Below are 18,043 nucleotides of genomic sequence, written 5' to 3'. Positions count from 1 at the left end.
TTTGGCACGACGTGTTTTGTTATGATATCCAACAGCTGTCCCAAGTATGGTTCAAATCGGTCCATAACCTGATATAGCTGCTATATAAACCGATCTTGGGTCATGACTTCTTGAGCTTCTAGAGTGCGCAATTCTTATCCAATTGTAATGAAATTTCGCACGACGTGTTTTGTGATGATATCCAACATCTGTGCCAAGAATGGTTCAAATCGGTCTATAACCTGATATAGCTGTCATATAAACCGATCTCGGGTCTTGACTTCTTGAGCCTCTAGAGGGCGCAATTCTTATCCGATTTGAATGAATTTTGGCACGACGTGTTTTGTTATGATATCCAACAGCTGTGCCAAGTATGGTTCACATCGGTTAATAACCTGATATAGCTGTCATATAAACCGATCTTGGGTCTTGACTTCTAGAGCCTCTAGAGGTCGCAATTATTATCCGATTTGCCTGAAATTTTGTACGACGGATTCTCTCATGATAATCAACATACGTATTTATTATGGTCTGAATCGGTCTATAGCCCGATACAGCTCCCATATGAATCGATCTGTCTATTTTACTTCTTGAGCCCCCAAAGGGCACAATTCTTATTCGAATTGGCTGACATTTTACTCAGGTCTCCAACATATAATTTAATTGTGGTCCAAACCGGACCATATCATGATATCGCTCTAAAAGCAGAGCATATATTCTCTTATATCCTGTTTTGCCTAAGAAGAGATGCCGGGAAAAGAACTCGACAAAAGCGATCCATGGTGGAGGGTATATAAGATTCGGCCCGGCCGAACTTAGCACATTTTTACTTGTTATATAAAGGGTGATTTTTTTGAGGTTAGGATTTTCATGCATTAGTATTTGACAGATCACGTGGGATTTCAGACATGGTGTCAAAGAGAAAGATGCTCAGTATGCTTTGACATTTCATCATGAATAGACTTACTAACGAGCAGCGCTTGCAAATCATTGAATTTTATTACCAAAATCAGTGTTCGGTTCGAAATTTTGACAAATTTTGTTCAGCGATGAGGCTCATTTCTGGTTGAATGGCTACGTAAATAAGCAAAATTGCCGCATTTGGAGTGAAGAGCAACCAGAAGCCGTTCAAGAAGTGCCCATGCATCCCGAAAAATGCACTGTTTGGTGTGGTTTGTACGCTGGTGGAATCATTGGACCGTATTTTTTCAAAGATGCTGTTGGACGCAACGTTACGGTGAATGAACACATTTCGAACCGAACACTGATTTTGGTAATAAAATTCAATGATTTGCAAGCGTTGCTCGTTAGTAAGTCTATTCATGATGAAATGTCAAAGCATACTGAGCATCTTTCTCTTTGACACCATGTCTGAAATCCCACGTGATCTGTCAAATACTAATGCATGAAAATCCTAACCTCAAAAAAATCACCCTTTATAAGTTAGTACGCAGACCTGGTGGTGTAGGATATTATATAGTCGGCTCCGCCTGACTTTTGCCTTTCTTACTGGTTACATGTTGAGTCTATACGTTTATTAATTATATTTTTACCAAAAATTTTTCTCACAATTTCGTTCTAATAAAAACTTTTGTCAAAGTTTTATATCTTTAGAAAATTTCTTCAAATCCTTATTTCTTCTGGCTTTTACTAACCGATGGACTAAATCACAATACCCTACACATACCAATGTAGAGGTCTTGTGGTGTATTAAGAAAAGAATTGTCGTTGTTTTTTATTTTTTTGCCCAAACCAATGGAGTTACATTATCCAAGAATAAGACGCACAAAAAACTCAATGTACACGTAGCACAGATAGCATCAATTCGAATAGAAATGGCATTTTAAAAGCTGACCAAACTACAACAACACCAGCAACAATCACAAAAGCAAGCAGAACATCTCAATGTCTGTCAACCATTTCAGATTGGAATGGAATAGGAGAAGTAGCTGGAGCTGGAGCAGGGGTTGGGGCTGGGGAGAAATAAAGAACTACACAAACGTACGTACAACTGGAAACGCATTCTACGGGTATTGATGATGATCATTTGGTGATGGCCATGATGGTGGTGTAGCCTCCTTCCTGCTGGCTGGTCAATGAAGATCAAAAACAACTTCAAGTTGTTGTCGTTGTTGTTGATGCATCTGCAGCAAATGTATCTGGCTTTATATCTATCAGTCTGTCTCTCTGTCTGTCTGTCTGTCTGTCTCCCTATTGACCATTGCATCTATAAATGCTGGCGTGTATATCTAATGAATGATGCCAATTGTTAAACTGGGCTAAATAGCCATAATACAAAAATTCATGTAAGCAATATTCAGTCATCTTAACCGTTGCTGCAACAACAGCAACAATGACAACTAGGCAACAATGCCTAGCGGAAGGAAAAACGTTGGGGTCATTGTCATTTCTTTTAACTGTAAAGACGATTGCAAAATCATAATTGTGACAGTCAATGATATGAAATGGACATAAGTGGCATTAGCCATAACAGCGATGTTAAGGCGCGATAAGAGATAATATTTCTTTTTTATAAACACTTTTCAAAGAGATTTTCATGAATTGTATGGTGTAACATCAGATGGATGGATAGCAAAATGATAACAAGTAGCAGGCAAATAATAAAGTTTGGTAAAATTTTCTATAGGAAAAAAATTTTACATATATTTCTAAAGAGTTTTATAAGAAAAAAGTAAACAATTTAGACGTAAATAAATCCCCGGCCCCGGATGGCATATCTTCACTTCTCTTACGCAAGTGTTCTTCGACGCTCGCTCGTCCATTACGCAACCTTTGCAACCTTGCCTACCCTGCGGGATTCTTCCCGGCGCGTTTGAAGGTTGCGAACGTTCAGCTAATACCCAAGAAGGGTGAGTCAAACAACCCTGCGAATTATGGGTCAATTGCGATATGCTCCGCTGTCTCCAAGGTCATGGAGAGCAGGGTTAATCACCATTTTGTGAGTTATTTAGAGTCTAATGGCCTTCTTAGAGACCAGCAGTGTGGGTTCCGCAGAAATCGCTCCACGGGCGACCTCATGGCACTTCTGTCGGATCGTTAGAGTCGCTCAATCCACCAGTTTGGTGAGAGTAAGGTTGTGGCTCTGGATATCTCCAAGGCATTTGATAGGGTCTGACACGGTGCTTGTCGCATTTGGTGTCTGTAATGGCTTTGTTTGATTTATTTCGAGCTTTCTCAGAGATCGCACTATTCGAGTTGTTATAGATGGGTTCTCATCCAATGAGCATAAATTGACCACAGTTGTACCCTAGGGCTCTGTTGTTTCTCCTTCTCTTTTTCTAATCTGTTGGGTCAGATATCTAATCCGATCTACTCATTTGCGGATGACAGTAATCTCTGTCATTCGACCATAGACCGAGTCTTCGAGAGATTGAAGACAAGAGGCGGGTTATGGACGATACACTCTGCCAGGATTTGCTGGCCATTTCTGAGTAGGGTCGAATGAATCGAGTAGATTTTAATGCATGGAAGACTCAGTGTTGCTTGTTGTCACACAAACGATTAGCTAACGATCATCTTTGTCTATTAACGGTGTAGATGTTGATCAATCAGAAGCTCTTGATGTTCTAGGCATGAAAAGACAAAGTGATGTCCGTTGGGCTAAACATGTATTTGAAGTGTCGAAAGAAGCATTCAAGTGTTTAGGCTTCCTTAGACGGTGTAAGAATTACTTCACTGCGTCTGATCTACTTAACATCTACACCACTTTCATAGGGCCGAAAATGGAGTACAACTCACATGTATGGGCTGGAGCTTCAAAATCATCCTGGACCGTGTACAGAGGAGAGCGATGGCGTTGATTGGGGACAGTGGGGTATCCAACTCTATTGCCTCCCTTCTTCATTGTCGTAATGTGGGTTGTTTGGCGCTGTTCTATCGATACTTTCATGGTGTGTGTGCGTCTGATATTCGTCTTCTTATTCCTGATGTAAGGATGTATGTCAGGGATACTGGACATTCCAGGAGCTCACACCCGTTTGTAATTGATTGGCCGGCGGGCTGGACAATGCATTATAGAGAGAATTATTATTTCGCCTGAACCGGTCGTATGTGGAATCGACAATTGGCCGATCCAAATGTCAAAAAGCACTTCATCCTTAGACGATCATAGAAGTGAGAGCTATATCTGAATCTGAACCGATATTGACCTAGGTTAGGTTGAAAAGAGGGTTCAGATATTAATCTCCCATGCACAGCTATGGCAGTAATCGGCATGGTATGCATTCTAAAAACTGAAAAGAAACCTCGAATAAGAAAATTGTAAGTTAGGAATTCCTTGCTACTTAGAATATTCCTAATTGTTTCATATACCAATCCCCAAGGTTGATTCTTGTCTGGTACCGTGTCCCCACCCACGTACCGGTGTCTGTTAGACGCCATCACTTGCCGCACCGATTTTGCATAAGTGTGCTCGTAGTCCTATGTCTCCCGTTATGACACCAAAAGCTATACTGACCTCCTTCATTCTTCCTTTCAGTTATAGCCTCGTCCTCTCACGATCCGAATTACCCCATAGGATTTTCGCCGTCGTACCGACCGTTGTCGCCCACGCCCTTAAATCGGACTGCGTCGAGCCGAAAGGCTTCGGGTTTACCCAAGTTTATCGACGGCAGTTCCTGGCCTTCACTGCTTAATCGTCTGCCCTTCCTTTCCCCCTTACTCTGTTATGGCCCGGCACCCAAACGATGCGGATTGTGCCATCCTCAGAGAAGGTGTTAATCTCTTTATTCCATCAGTCCAGGACTGTGCCGCTGGCAGAAGTGCCTCGCACTCGACCTCAAGTGTCATCTGAGGTATCCGACCGGAAATCTTTTCCCTTCCTTCCAGGTTTCCTATTGTCGCCTCTATTATATCACGATGATATGAGCTGCTCCCATCCTTAATCCATTGTCCCATCACCTTAAGTCTCATAGCCGCAGTGGCTGCCTCACAACTTCATCTGTATGTCTATGGTTCGGATATCAGAATAGTCTCCAGTGCCCTTGTGGGCGTGGTCCTCATCGCTTCGCCTATGCCAAGACAACATGTTTTCTGAACATTTTCGAGCCTTTTCGGTACGCTCCTGAATGTGACACTTTCAATTCTGTCTCCTGTCCAAGATCACACCTTGTCAGATATCAAAATTGTTCTACTGAGGAACGTGGTGTGTCAAATTGGACCACCTTCGTCTATCTCGTGAACAGGCAGATTTCAGTTTTCTCTGGGATAGCAAGGTCCAGCCCCAAGGTCTAGCCCTATTGGTTGCCATCTGCATGACCTTTTCGGCCTGTTGCTTTAGTATTAAGATCTTTGCTTATCTTAGTCTTTCCAGTATTGAGCGAGACGGTGATTGTCTATTCGTAGCCCCCTGTCTGCTAGGTGGTGTTAAGTCACCTTGGAGAGACCGGACAAAAATTGCGGCTTGTAAGGGCTCAAGAAGTCAAATCGGGCGATCGGTTTTTATGGGAGCTGTATCAGGTTAACGACCGATTCGGACAGTATTCTGCACAGTTATTGGAAGTCATAAAAGTTTCAGGCAAATCGGACAAAATTTGAGGCTTGGCTTAAGAAGTCAAATAAAAATTTCGAGCGGCTAGCTTTACGCGAACGGATTCAGAACGACGTGACTATTAAGAATATAGGTACTTTATGGGGTCTTAGACGAATATTTCTAGGTGTTGTAAACTGAATGACTAGATTAGTGTACCCCCAACCTATGGTGGTGGGTATAAATTGGCAGCCTTGCTTTCATAGTGCACCATGGCTTTAGTCTTAGCCAAACTTGTCATGGAGAGTTGATTAATGCCAACAACAAGGAGAGTTCCTTCCTCCATCTCTTCCCTATGGCAGACTTCCCACCTCTCTGCGACCAAAACTTTGTTTAGCTTGGCCAAGAATCCCAATATGCGTTCCGTCGCAAATTTTCTGCCAGATCCCTTGATGAAGGCCGTCGCCTTTGTGAGCTGTCCATCTTTCTCACCATGTCGAGCTTTGCGCCCTCCTAGAGTGTGGATATCTCCGACGAACTTTTGACGATATCAATACGTTCCGCCGACACAAAACGCAGCGTAAAGATGTCACCTCTATACTCGCAGCTCATCAGTTGTATTAGTGGATCCTCTACAGAGTTCCACACATGTTCGACAATCTGCTCGTTAACCAGATCCTTCACTTGGGACCGATGATCTACTGAATGCACTGCCTGTTGTGCTTCCTTGCCACTTTGTTGTAAGAGGGTGGCTTCTTACTATTCTCAACGGCCATCTGCCCCTTCCGTGATGACTATGATCATTTTTTGGAAGTCACACTGTTACCGGGTCGAACTTTGGACCCTCCCAGGGAGTGTGGATGCCTCCGGAAACGCAGCGTAAAAATGTCACTTCTACACTCGCAGCTCATCAGTTGTATGAGTGGATCCTCTGCAGAGTTCCACACATGTTCGACAATCTGCTCGTTAACCAGATCCTTCACTTGGGACCGATGATTTGGTGGAATCCTACTGGATGCACTGCCTGTTGTGCTTCCTTGCCACTTTGTTGTAAGAGGGTGGCTTCTTACTATTCTCAATGGCCATCTGCCCCTTCCGTGACGACTATGGTCATTTTTTGGAAGTCACACTGTTACCGGGTCGAACTTTGGACCCTCCCAGGGAGTGTGGATGCCTCCGATAACGCTGCGTAAAGATGTCATTTCTACACTCGCAGCTCATCAGTTGTATGAGTGGATCCTCTACAGAGTTCCACACATGTTAAAAAATCCACTCGTTAACTAGATCCTCCACTTGTGACATAATCTGGTAGAATCCTACCGTATCCACTGTCAATATTGATGACTGCATAAGTCAGGTCATCGCTGTTGTGCTTCCTTGCTACTCTGGTGTAAAAGGGCGGCTCCTTACCATTCTCAGCGACTATCTGCCCCTTCCGTGATGACTGTGGCCTCCTATTGGAAGTCACAGTCCACCATGAAGACTCAGCGGCTGTGCGCGCTTCCTTCGTTCCTGTTCCGAGGGCTGGCTTGGTTTTCCCAGATTACTTGAAAGCCGGTAGGTTTTTTTTTCCTCAGCGTGTTAGCAATGTTATGCTCTTCAGGAGTTCTAAATCTCTTTCCAGCTTCCGTAGAAGTGTTTGGAATGTCAGTTTTATCCCTTCCAGTTTACTGCACTTTCACCCGACTGCGCTGCCTGCGCAGACCTCTCCGTCTGCTTCGTCGTGCCCCGTATCGCCTTCTCGATCTGCTTGTGAGCTTAGCAAAGCCATCACTCACTTCCGTCGTCATCCCGCTGCCTTTATCTCTCGATTCGGCTGTGATGACTGTTTCATTGGCACTGTTGCTGTCTGAATCGGAGTCGGAAAGGCTGGGGACGAACTGTGCATCCCTGTGTTTTATCCGTCTCTGCCTCATTTATTAGTCTGACGACTAGTTGTGCACTTGAAGCATTACTTTCGACTACAGGTACCAAGGCCCATTAAAGCCACATTTATTATCCGATTTTGCTGAAACTTGGGACAGTGAGTTATGTTAGGCTACACGACATCCCTCTTCATTTTGGCCCCGATCGGTCCAGATTTGGATATAGCTGCCATACTGACCGATGTTTCAATTTAAGGTCTTGGACGCATAAAAGGCTAATTTATTGTCCGATTACGCCGAATTTTTTGGACAGTGAGTAAAGATAGGCCTCTCGACATCCTTTTTCAATTTGGACCAGTTCGGTCCAGAATTAGATATAGCTGCCACATAGACTGATCTCTCGATTTAAGGTTTGAGGGCCATCAAACCCGAATTTAATGTCCAATTTCGCAGAATTTTGGGACCGTGAGTTGTATTTGACCCTTCGATATCCTTCTTCTTTTTGGCAGAGATAGGTCCAGATTTGGATATAGCTGCCAATAGACCGATCTCCCGATTTAAGGTGTTGGGCCTATAAAAGACGCATTTGTTATCCGATTTTGTCGAAATTTGGGACAGTGATTTGTGTTTGGCCCTTCGACATTATTTTTCAATATGGCTTAGATCAGTCCAGATTTGGATATAGCTGTCATATAGACCGATCTCTAGATTTAAGGTCTTGGGCCTATAAAAGGCGCATTTGTTGTCTGATGTCGCCGAAATTTAGGGACCGTGAGTTGTGTTACGCCCTTCAACATTCGTCTTTTATTTGGCTTAGATGGGTCCAGATTTGGTTATAGCTGCCATATAGACCGATCTCTCGAATTAAGGTTTTGGACCTATAAAAGGCGCAGTTATTGTCCGATGTCGCCGAAATTTGGGACAGTGAGTTCAGTTTGGCCATCGACATTATTTTTCAATATGGCTTAGATCAGTCCAGATTTGGATATAGCTGTCATATAGACCGATCTCTAAATTTAAGGTCTTGGGCCTATAAAAGGCGCATTTGTTGTCTGATGTCGCCGAAATTTAGGGACCGTGAGTTGTGTTACGCCCTTCAACATTCGTCTTTAATTTGGCTTAGATGGGTCCAGATTTGGTTATAGCTGCCATATAGACCGATCTCTCGAATTAAGGTTTTGGACCTATAAAAGGCGCACTTATTATCCGATTTCGCCGAAATTTGGTACAGTGAGTTATGTTAGGCCCTTTGAGAAACCTATTCAATTTGGCCCAGATCGGTCCAGATTTGGATATAGCTGCCATATAGACCGATCTCTCGATTTAAGGTCTTGGGCCCATAAAAGGCGCATTTGTTGTCTGATGTCGCCGAAATTTGGGACAGTGAGTTGTGTTTGGCTCATCGACATTCTTCTTCAATTTGATCCCCAGATTTAAAGTTTTTGGGCCCATAAATGGCGCATTTATTGTCCAAATTCGCTGAATTTTGGGACCGTGAGTTGTGGTAGGCCCTTCACCATTCGTCTTTAATTTGGCTTAGATCGGTCCAGATTTGGATATTACTGCCATATAGACCGATCTCTCGATTCAAGGTTTTTGACCTATAAAAGGCGCATTTCTTATACGATTTTGCCGAAATTTGGTACAGTGAGTTGTGTTAGGCCATTCCATATCCCTCTTCAATTTGGCCCAGATCGATTCAGATTTGAATATAGCCGCTATATAGACCGATCTCTCGATTCAAGGTTTTGGACCCATAATAGGCGCATTTATCGTCCGATTTCACCGAAATTTGGGACAGTGAGTTGTGTTTGGCCCTTCGACATCTCTCTTTAATTTGGCCCAGATCGATTCAGATTTGAATATAGCTGCCATATAGACCGATCTCTCGATTTAAAGTCTTAGCCTCATTAAAGGCGAATTTATAATCCGATTTCGCTGAAATTTGACACAGTGACTTATGCTAGGCTTTTCGACATCCATGTCATATATGGTTCAGATCGGTCTAAATTTGGATACAGCTACAAAAAAATACCAATACTTTGTTCTACAAAATTGAACAGTGACTTGCACTTATTAGACCACTCAATGTCCTTGCCGAATTTGGTCCAAATCGGAACATATTTGGATATAGCTGCTATGGGGGCATAAATTATGAATTTTGCACCGGATTGTCACGAAAGGTGTTTTACATATATACCCGAGGTAACGGGTATCCAACAACACTTTTTACTTTTTTTTTTTTTTTTTGGTTCAAGGACGAACGCTTTTGATTTTTGAGAAAATTTGTTTGAGATTTTTATATAGCTCCCATTTGTATATGTCTTTCATCCGACATGCCTTTTTGGGGCTGTAGAGACCAAATTTTTGATCCCATCTCTCGTATTTGCCTAAAAGTAGTTGGTAGTGGTATACAGTGTTATATAGTCGGCTCTGCACGACTTTTGTCTTTCCACACTTGTTTAATCCTTTAGTTATAACTAGAGATAGATACTCCGAATTCACATACAGCCAAAAGGAAAAGAGTGCATATAACTTAGTTCGCATATAAAATGCCAAACTATTTATTTGTTATTTTATGGCTTATCAAGCCAACACTTGCTGGGACACATTTCAGGAAATTGCTGCTAGCAGCCCCCCCTCTATGCACGTGGTAAGCCATGTGATATCTGCTTTATTTGCATGACAAGGTGTAACAAGAACAATAACAATCAAATCCAAAGAAATCATCCTCATCGCAATTGCCATTCTTTCCCAGGCTAATTTCCAAGTCGAGAGCACCTGTAAAAATATCGACATCCACACAACCAGTTTCACCAAATTTCAATGCATTTAAAATTCAAAATGTAACACAGCAATGAAGCTTTCAAGTGTTCCCTGCCCCATTCCCAACAGCAACTATGGGGACAAAGTCATGTAGAGACCCGTCCGTCTGTCTGCCCGTGTACCCCATCAAAAGAAATACTTTCGTATCGTATGCTAAACATGTTGCAAACTATCTCATGGCTACACCATCTCGGAATGGGAGTAGATTCAAATGGAATCTGTCAATTCAGCAAATACTAGAGAAGAAGAGGAAGCTAGATTGTATTACGTATTCAAATGAGTAGTGAAGTAATCAGAGAGACAAACAGACAGACATACACAGGAGCTTTTGAGTCTGTGACCAGCCAGCTCGATGTGGAATCTTTGTGTTCATTCTGTGGTCCACAGGTTCGTCTGTCTGACCATTTGTTCGTCTTTTCGCCTGTTTCAGGATTCAAGAATGTTGTCATACTTGAAAGGTTCTTGCAATTTATGTGCATTCATTTCCACTCGGTTAATTATACAACTCCACACAGTTTGGCTTAAATAGTCCAGGCTAATCTTCTTCGTCAACTTGGGATTTAACAGTACCCCAGCAACTAGGTTTCATGTTTTGGAGCAGTGATTGGCTTCCTGTAGCAGTGTGTTTCTGTTTCTATTTCTGTTCTTCTTCTTTCATCTTTTAATGATGATTACAATACAATCGTAACTGCAACAATGTCAATAATTTTATTGCCTCGACAAGGTGTAACGTTAGCTGATGTGATGAGCAGCAGACATAAATTGGGAATATAATAAAATGATACGCTAGAGATTAAGTCAAAACAATAAATTATCAACTTGGAACCAGTTTCAAAAAAAAAAAAAAAACATCTAATAATTGTGGGGGCTAAAACGCGAAGCGTATTTGTGGCCTCTGTGGAAAGCTGGCCAAAATTTAAAATATTTATTTATTTCCTTTGAAAAATGTACAATAATAATGAATTCCGATGGCAAATAGCAAATATACGAACAAGTAAAAAGGCGTAAAGTTCGCCCAGGCCGAAGTTTGGATACCCACCACCTCGGGTATATATGCAAACCACCTTTCATCAGCTATAACTACAAATAAACCGATCTGTACCATATACAACATGGATGTCGAAAAGCCTGACACAACGCACTGTCCCAAATTTCGACGAAATCGGACAATAAATGCGCCTTTTATCGGTCCAAAACCTTAAACCGAGAGATCGGTCTATATCGCAGCTATATTCAAATCTGCACCGATCTGGGCCAAATTGAAGAAGGACGTCGAAAAGCCTAACGCAACTCACTGTCTAAAATTTCGGCAAAATCGGACAATAAATGCGCCTTTTATGGCCCCAAAACCTAAAACCAAGAGATCGGTCTATATGGCAGGGATATCCAAAACTGGACCGATCTGGGCCACATTGACGGAGGATGTCGAAGGGCCTAACGCAACTCACTGTCTCAAATTTCGGCGAAATCGGACAATAAATGCGCCTTTTATCGGTCCAAAACCTTAAATCCAGATATCGGTCTATATCGCAGCTATATTCCAATCTGCACCGATCTGGGCCAAATTGAAGAAGGTCGTCGAAGAGCCTAACACAACTCACTTTCTCAAATTTCGGCAAAATCGGACAATAAATGCGCCTTTTATGTGCATAAGACCTTAAATCGAGAGATCGGTCTATATGGCAGCTATAACCAAAACTGGACCGATCTGGGCCAAATTGACGAAGGATGTCGAAGGGCGTAACACAACTCACTGTTTCAAATTTCGGCAAAATCGGATAATAAATGTGGCTTTTATGGGCCTAGGACGCAAAATCGGAGGATCGGTCTATATGGCAGCGATATCCAAAACTTGACCAATCTGGGCCAAATTGACGGAGGATGTCGAAGGGCCTAACGCAACTCACTGTCTCAAATTTCGGCAAAATCGGACAATAAATGCACCTTTTATGGCCCCAAAACCTAAAACCAAGAGATCGGTCTATATGGCAGGGATATCCAAAACTGAACCGATCTGGGCCAAATTGACGAAAGATGCTGAAGGGCCAAACGCAACTCACTGTTTCAAATTTTAGAAAAATCGGATAATAAATGTGGCTTTTATGGGCCCAAAACCCTAAATCGTGAGACCGGTCTATATGGCAGCTATATCCAAATCTGGACCGATCTGGGCCAAACTAACGAAGGATATCGAAGGGCCTAACACAGCTCACTATCCCAAATTTCAGCAAAATCCGATAATAAATGTGTCTTATATGGGCCTAAGAACCTAAATCGGCAGATCGGTCTATATGGGGGCTATATCAAGTTATATGGTCCGATATACCCTATCTTGGAAATTAACCTGCTTATGGACAAAAAAAGAATCTCTAAAAAGAACTAATTGTTTCGTGGGTCAGCCCACCACTATAAAACCCCTCAAATCGGACATATTTACCGACCAAGGCAATATGGATCTTAAATGAAAGGTTTTTGGGAATAGAGCATGAAATTGACTTTCACTTTTGGGACCAAGTCTATGGGGGTCCACCACACCCCAAGAAGGACTTTTACTGACCATTGCAATGTGGGGTTTAAATAAGAGGTACTTGAGTGTAGAAAAATTCTTAGGAAAATTTCAATGCATTTTCAACTACAATTACGCAGAAATGTTCAAATTTAGTGTACTTCTCTCCAACATAGCATAATCGGGAGCAGCAGAGTGGGCCGGGCTCAGCTAGTCTTATATTGTATATAAAATTCAATTTGTGTTTGTTTGTTCCGTATAGACTCAAAAACGGCTGCACCGATTACCTTGAAATTTTCACAAATTGTGTAGGTTGGTCTGGAAGGAAACATAGGCTATATAATTTTTTGATTTCGGGAGGGGGGCGGACCCTCCCCCTTACCCCAGAAGTACTACCCAAAAATAAAAGTGGACCGATCGCAACAATATGGGATTCAAATGAAAGGTATTCAAGAGTAGAGTACGATTTTCATAATAAAAGTAGGGTCCAAGTACCTGGGGGGCCACCCCAGCCCTAAAACCCCTTAAAATAGGTTTATTTGTCGATCATGACAATATGGGACTCAAATGAAAGGTATTTGGGAGTGGATTACGAATATGGCCAGGAAGTAGGAAATGGCTTTATAATTTATTGAAGACGGAAGGGGTGGAGGGTCCCACCGTTACACCAAAAACACCAACCAAAATCAAAAGTGGACCGATAAGGACAATATGGGTATATAATGAAAAGTATGCGGGAGTGGATAACGCAACTGGCATGCAAATTTCATGTCGAAGTATAGGCGGTCTCCCCAGCCCCACAAAAACGCCCAAAATGGGCACATTAGCCAATCACGGGTGTAGGGGACTCGGTTTGGTTGTTCCGTTGTAGACTGAAAAGCAGCAGAACCGATTTTCTCGAAATTTTCGCATATTGTGTAGGTTGGTCTGGAAGGAAACATAGGCTATTTAATTTTTCGGTATCGTAAGGGGGACGGACCCTCCCCCTTATGCCAGAAACACAACCCAAAATCAAAAGTGGACCGATCGAGACAATATAGGTATCAAATGAGAGGTATTGAAAAGTAGAATATTAAAATTTGAGTCTAAGTACCTATCGGGCCGCCCCAACCCCAAAACTCCCCCAAACAGGTATATTGGACTTTCATTTCAATATGGGGTTCAAATGAAAGGTATTCGGGAGTACATTTCGAATCTGTCATAAAAAATCAGATCGAAGAATAGGGGGTCTCCCCACCCCCACAAAAACGCCCAAAATGGGCACATTAGCCAATCACGGATATACGGGGCTCGGTTTGTTTGTTCCGTTGTGGACTGTTTGTTTGTAGGCTGAAAACGGGAGAACCGATTTTCTCGAAATTTTCGCATATTGGGCAGGTTGGTCTAGAAGGAAACATAGGCTATGTAATTTTTAGATATCGGCTAGAGGCGGACCCTCCCCCTTACCCCAAAAACGCCACCCATATCTGAAAGTGGTCCGATGGGCACAATTAGGGTATTAAATGAAAAGTATTGGAGACCAGAAAACGAATATGGTATTCAAATTTGGGTCCAAGAACTCAGCGGGCCCCCTCTCCCTCCCCCAACCGCGAAGTTCATGTCAATATGCGACTCAAATAGATTACAAATATGGCATAAAAAAATTAGGTCCAAGTAATGTGAGGTCGCCCACCCCCAAATGAGCATATTGGCCGACCATGTCTATATGGGACTCAAATGAAAGGTATTTGGGAGTGGATTACGAATATGACATTAAAATTTGCCTTCAAGTCTAGGTGGCGATTTTCCCCTTAAAGATACGTCAAGTGGGTTATTTGACCCAATATGACAATATGGGACTCAAATGAAAGGTATTGTATTTGAGGGTAGAAAACGATTTTGGAATAAAACCATAAACCAGTTTTTATTGTTTTTGGAAGAAAAGGGTGTACAAGTGGTAGCGTATACTGATGACGTGGCTATAGCGGTTGGGAGAATATTTCTAAGCACTCCTAAAGATATACTTCAGGAAGCGAAGTGTTCTACCGAAAGTGGTTTAGAGGTACATGCGTCCAAGACAGAATAATTTCTTTTCAGCAGGAGACACAAATTGCACCTGTCTCCTTGAGAGGAAAGAATGTTCCATTTGGACATAAAATTTAACTTCAAATCCAACATTTTGAAAGGTGAACTCATGCCCTATACACCTGCAAAGTCGGAGTTTAGACCGCGTGTCATACACTGGGTATATACTGCAGTTGTCAGACCTATAATGCTGTATGGTGTTGTGGTCTGGTGGACGGCGATTCAAAAGCCCACCTATTGTTCAATACTCAACGGGATCCAAAGAATGGCTCGTTTGTGCATCACAGCCGCACCGAGGACGATTCCATCTTATGCTACATCTAATGCCTCTGGACATAGCGGCCAGACAAATTGCTGCGACCACGGCCGTGAGGATAAGGATGGTTTCTCTTTGGTCATGTGGCGGCTACGGACACTGTGTTAGCCTTGATATAATGTCCGATGTTCCAGGCAATGTGGATTACACCCTGCCTGAGCCGTTTTTTGATGTGAAGTACCACGACATCCATGGTAAAATAATTTAGATAGACTTTTACACCGATGGTTCCAAACTAGACGACCAGTTTGGCTTTTGGGTGAACTCTGAAAAACTAGAATTTGTTATATGGTGAAATTTACCCGATCACTGCAGAGTGTATCAAGCGAAAATCCTTTCAATTTAAGAAGTGGTGGAATGGCTAAGATGTAATGTCATAGCGACTACTATTGGGTTGCCCAAAAAGTAATTGCGGATTTTTCATATAGTCGGCGTTGGCAAATTTTTTCACAGCTTGTGACTCTATAATTGCATTCTTTCTTCTGTCAGTTATCAGCTGTTACTTTTAGCTTGCTTTAGAAGAAAAGTGTAAAAAAAGTATATTTGATTAAAGTTCATTCTAAGTTTTATTAAAAATGCATTTACTTTCTTTTAAAAAATCCGCAACTACTTTTTGGGCAACCCAATAACATAAATATCTTCTCAGACAGCCATTAAATCCCTGCCGAACGTATTTCGGAATTCAAAAACCGTTCTCGATTGTCGCAGATCTCTTAACAAGATTGCTGAACAGTTCAAAATTCACCTTTTCTGGGATTCGGGCCACAAAGATATCCCAGGGAATTATAAAGCGGACGAGCTAGCGAGCCTTAGAATTACCCTACACATTCCAGGGAAACTGGAATCTATGGGTACTCCTCTAGAGATATGTAGGCTAAGTCTTCAGGATCAGGCCCGAAGGGCAACGAGTGATAGATGGTCACAATGAGGGTGCCATGAGCATTCCAAAATTATGTGGCCTAATCTAGACTTGAAGAGGTCTACCGCTGTGCTGTCACTGGCTAGAATAGACGTCTTAGTCATTATTTTCGTCCTGGCAGGTCACTGTCTGATCGGAAAACATGCTGACAGACTGTAGGTTGCCAATAACGGCTTTGCCGAAGCTTTGAGGACAACGAAGAAGAAGAGATTATAGAAAACCTTCTGTGTGTGTGTCCCGCACTAACAGTCAGAAGGAGTTCCAATTTAGGTTCTCATTTCTATGAGAATCTGTCTGATTTAGCGGAGGTGAACGGAGACCGCTGTAACGAAGAGGTTAGCATGTCAGCCTATGACGCAGAACGCCTGGGTTCAAATCCTGGCGAGAACATCAGAAAAAATATTCAGCGGTGTTTTTCCCCTCCTAATGCTGGCAACATTTGTGAGGTACTATGCCATGTAAAACTTCTCTCCAAAGAGGTGTCGCGCTGCGGCACGCCGTTCGGACTCGACTATAAAAAGAGGGCCCCTTATCATTGAGCTTAATCTTCAATCGGACTGCACTCATTGATATGTGAGAAGTTTGCCCCTGTTCCTTAGTGGAATGTTCATGGGCAAAATTTGCAATTTGAACATTCGAAAGTTGTTAAGCTTTTAAAAAAGATCTGGATGATTGAACGTTTGGAACTAGAAGGCATCCTCTTTCTCCTGTTTCTGAGGTATCACAATGGACGAAATGGTCTAAGTAAGTCTGATGACAGACTGCCACTTCAACCTAACCCAATCGTCTTCCTATTTCTCTATCCACTGTTTTGCTCTCTTTCTTAAAAATCCTTGGGCAACAAAAGGAGATTTGTGGTGTATCGTCAGCTTGCGGCTGGAATACATTCTGCAGCAACATTGTATTCAGATTGATTGCTCCCCTGCATAAACTGTTCGCACAAAGTAATCTTCAGCATTTCTTTTCGTTGGAATATGCAAACACATTTTTTTTCATAGTGTGTCCACCCGTTCAGAATAAATCTTGGCGAAAACGTACTTTAATTGTTTAGTTGGTAATGTTAACAATTTAAATTTCCTCCAGTCGTTACGGGTGTTAGTGCAGCATTTTTTTATGGATATTTTTTCCACCTTAGTCCGGCCTCCAATATGCCTAGTTGTCAAAGTCGTAGGTTGCAAACAATGGAATGGGTATGGAAATGATTAAAAAAAAAAATTATTGAAAATTTCCGAATACTTCAATTTTAACAGAAAAGTTGTTGAAATTCGACGATATTTGATGTTCAAACAATATTTTGTTAAAAATTTTGTTTTCATGGAAAATTTCATCCAATTTTTTCCATAATAAATTACTGCGGAATTTGGTTCTGAAAGACAATTTCGTCAAAATCAGATTTTACACAAAATTTTGTCTCCTAATAAAACTGTTTTAGTTTTTTTTTCAAACATCGATTTTCAAGAAGGTTTTGTCGAATTTACATATTTTATAAAATTTTATTTTATAAAAAAGATTATTTTTCCGAAATTTCGTCGAAATTAAATTTGATTTTTACAAAAAGTTTGTTCAAATTTAATTTTCGCTGAAAATTATTCAAAAATTTTTTTAGGGGAAATATGTTTGGGTTAGTTTGAAATGAGGGTGCGGATATTAATCCGCCCCATGCCACTTTGGACATATCCCTTAGCCAGCTCGCCAGACATTTCCATTGCATCCCTTGATCTCCTGAGTGATGTAACCTGACAAGCCGTCATTTCTTTGGCATCAGACCATCCCCCATAATTCTCACCATGTGCCAACCATCCGAATTCATAACCTTTGAGCGCCGGTCGTTTATCAATCAGAAGAAGACCGTTTGGATCGGCTTCAGAACGTACCCCGTCGCTGTAGTGAACTGACTGACACCCCCCTCAAATGTGATAGTTTGCGAGAGGATATTCCGAGGCATCATTAACGCAGCAGCCGCTTGTCGGTCGAATACCCCAAGTTGGGCCCAATTTTCTGGCGCAGGCAATGGCACCCGTAAACGAGTGTGATGGAATGGAATTCGTAGCACAGACCCCACTAACCCCATAATCAGCGA

The sequence above is a fragment of the Stomoxys calcitrans genome, chromosome 4 (genome assembly GCF_963082655.1).
Source record: "Stomoxys calcitrans chromosome 4, idStoCalc2.1, whole genome shotgun sequence".
Lineage (NCBI taxonomy): Eukaryota > Metazoa > Arthropoda > Insecta > Diptera > Muscidae > Stomoxys > Stomoxys calcitrans.
The sequence above is the reverse complement of the archived record's forward strand: the minus strand, read 5'-3'. Positions refer to the sequence as shown.